Below are 3,026 nucleotides of genomic sequence, written 5' to 3'. Positions count from 1 at the left end.
CCACCTAGTTGTTCATGCTTAAAATCTGAAAGTTATTCTCTTCTCCCCAACTCGACTCATCAATAAGCCCTGGTCCTTTAACTCCAAGACATAGCTGACGTTTGTCTCTGCTGGCAACACTGGAGTCCACACCCCACCCCTGCTCAGCTGGATCTCTGTAACGTGCTCTGACCTGGAATGTCTGTAGTGTTCAGGATGGTCCTAGCCCTGCCTCTGTGTAGCCCTCAAAAACTCTCACTCCTTTCCACTTCTGAGCGTTTACACATGCTATTCTCTCTGCCAGAAACACTTTTGCTTCCCTCTCCATGGGTCTGATTTTCCTCATCCTTTAGGGAAGCACAAATACTGTCTCTTTGAAAATGACTTCCCTGAATTCCCCATCTGAAGTGCCCTCGGCCCCCCTCTGATTCCTTCATAGATCTTACAGTAGTTTGTAATGTTTTTTCATTGACACGAGTTTCATCCGGCTGCCCCCACATAACTCACAAGTCCACAATGGCAGAAATCATATCCTCTTTATATGCCTGGGTATCCCCAATCAACCAATCAAAATAACACTCAACAAACATTTGTTACACAAATGCATTTGGATGCCACTCACATTTACCAAATGATGTGTATATTCACCAGCTTAGGCCAGGCTGCAATAAGACCCAAATATGTCCCTCAGATCAAATACAACAGGTCTTGCTCATGCAGTCACCCATAGGGTGTTCCTGGTCCATAGGTGGCTCTCCTCCATGTGGTGATGAAGGGGCCAAAGCTCTTTCCGTCCCAGGACTCCAAAGTCACCTAGAGCCTTGTCATTGTGTGCAGCTGGCAGAAGAGGACAAGGGCACAGAGGAGCCATTCACTGCTTAGAAGTCTGGGCCCTGGGCAGCCTCGGTGGCTCAGTGGTTTAGCGCCCGCCTTCAGCCCGGGGCATGATCCTGGAGACCCGGGATCGAGTCCCACGTCAGGCTCCCTGCATGGAGTCTGCTTCTCCCTCTGCCTGTGTCTCTGCCTCTCTCTCTCTCTCTCTGTCTTTCATGAATCGATGAATAAACTCTTTAAAAAAAAAGAAATCTGGGCCCTGAACTGTCCCCCATCATACATTCACTAGAACTCAGTCAGGAGGCAGCAAGTGGGCTGGGAGAGAAGCCTAGCAGAGGAAATGTGTTTGCATAAAGAATAGCCGTCTCAGCCCCAGGATAGTTGCAGGTTCACTACCCACCAAAAGGCCAAGAGAGTTTTGCCTCGAAAGACGATGTCTAAGTTCGAAGAAACAATGGTCAATGTTTGGTACACTTCAGAAACGTCCGGAAGGGCTTAGGGCAGTGCTTCTTTAAAGCTGGCCTTTTGACTGTTGTCATGAAATTCCTCTCTCTGGTTGTCCCTTGTTAAAAAAAATATCTGTGGTTAAAACGGTTAATGAGTAGCATTAATTTTAAAGTTCTTCTTTCTCCTAACTAAATACTTAAGCTCTCACTTGCTATCACATCCTTCTTATTTTTAGACTCATATAACCATTCCCAGTTGGAATTTTAAATATAGGTAATTGAAACCATATCTTGTAGCTTGGAAATAAGTGGAAGGTTGTCCATCTGTTGGCAAAGAAGGTAGGTAGTATTTACCTCTCCATTGAATCTGCCTCCTATAATTTGGGTTGCAGATGGCACCATCTGTTTCCAAAGTCCACTTATCTACAGTTGAGCAAGAGGGTAATGACCTTCCTGGGCTGGATTCAATCCACCTCGCACTCTGCCCAGCCGCTATCCTCTCTGTCCCATCTGCGAGAAAGGTGAAGGAGAGGCAGCTGGGAGCCCAGGCCAACTCAGCCAGGACAGCCCTGCATTCCCCCCACCCACCCACCCCAGACAAAAAGGATGTGTCCTGCCCCTGACAAAACCCACAAGTCGGGGGAGGGAGGAGGCTGAGAGAGCATCACGAACCTGGTGAGCTTGAAGACATGTCTGTTGCCCGGGAAACAGCTCCCTTTGTGTCCTGGGATCAGCAAAGACATATTCTATAAATTTTCCTCTCAATGATATTCTCATCTTGCCGATGTGCAGCATATTGAGAAAACCCTGACATTTGATAAAACTTGGATGGCAATCCACTAAATCTGATTAACCCTTTTTAGCATTAACTGTCACTTCCTGACACCCACAGCAACGCTAAAAGCTTTAGGCATGAGTACAACTCATTTCAAGAGCTAATACAGCATCTTGGTTACAGGCCCCTCTCTCTCACTTTCCAACTTGCATTGAGTGGGGGATGGGGGTGGCGGGAATAGGATTTAAGCCATCTGGTGGATTCTTAGTAAACCAGAAAGAACTCTGTGAGATAAGACAGCTGGTTAGTAGTCACTCTAAAGAAAGGTTGGGGGGAATTAAACTCCATCGATTCATTTAGCTGAGTCATCTGTGAATGATGGTTAAATATGGAAGGATCATTAGGAAGAGAATTTCCTCATTGAAATTTGTATGATAGTCGATTCATTCTTAACCACAACATGGTTAAGAAGTTGGGATCATTATTTCAGCTAAATCCAGAATCACAATTGCCATTTTATCAGCATCCTGTTCCACATACTCAATTAAAAAGTATGTAATAAAAAACTCTATTAGCATGTACATAAATTTTCGGCAGTTGTTTCCCCAAATTGCTAACTACCCGTGCCTCTACCCGATTTAGAGATGTCATCGTAGAAAATTAACCTGTTCACAACTACTTCAACGCCAGAATTAGAAAACGACTATTTGTGCATGTCTTAAACCCTAGGAGGAGAGGCTTCTAACTTGTAGAGGGCAGATAAAAGGAGTCCAAGTAGGACGGGGAAAAATCAGCAGGAGGACATAAGCAACAGTGATCAAGGCGGGTTCACGCATATGCCTGGGGCTCTCTGCAGGGAAAGGAAGAGAAACACCAGACAAGTCTGCTCTCCTAGGGGTTTATTAACATAGAGAAGAAATTTGGGTTCTGTTTAAGTGAGTATTTCAATATTTGTCTATAAAAGCCCCCACTCTATGCCAAGCACTGTGCCT

At 45.3% G+C, this 3,026-nt stretch overlaps 1 long non-coding RNA gene across 1 annotated transcript; it reads right to left on the bottom strand.

Moving 5' to 3' along the window:
- Positions 1-448: 448 nt before the first annotated feature.
- LOC118352665 (uncharacterized) lies at positions 449-2,671 on the bottom strand. The gene is made up of 3 exons (XR_004810168.2): positions 1,932-2,671; positions 1,614-1,769; positions 449-1,375 (listed from the first exon to the last, which is right to left on the bottom strand). It is a non-coding gene; the product is annotated as an uncharacterized LOC118352665 (long non-coding RNA).
- Between the last annotated feature and the right edge of the window lie 355 nt (positions 2,672-3,026).

Source organism: Canis lupus, chromosome 28, assembly GCF_003254725.2.
Source record: "Canis lupus dingo isolate Sandy chromosome 28, ASM325472v2, whole genome shotgun sequence".
NCBI lineage: Eukaryota > Metazoa > Chordata > Mammalia > Carnivora > Canidae > Canis > Canis lupus.
Note: the sequence above shows the minus strand (reverse complement) of the source record. Positions and strands in the feature narration are given on the sequence as shown.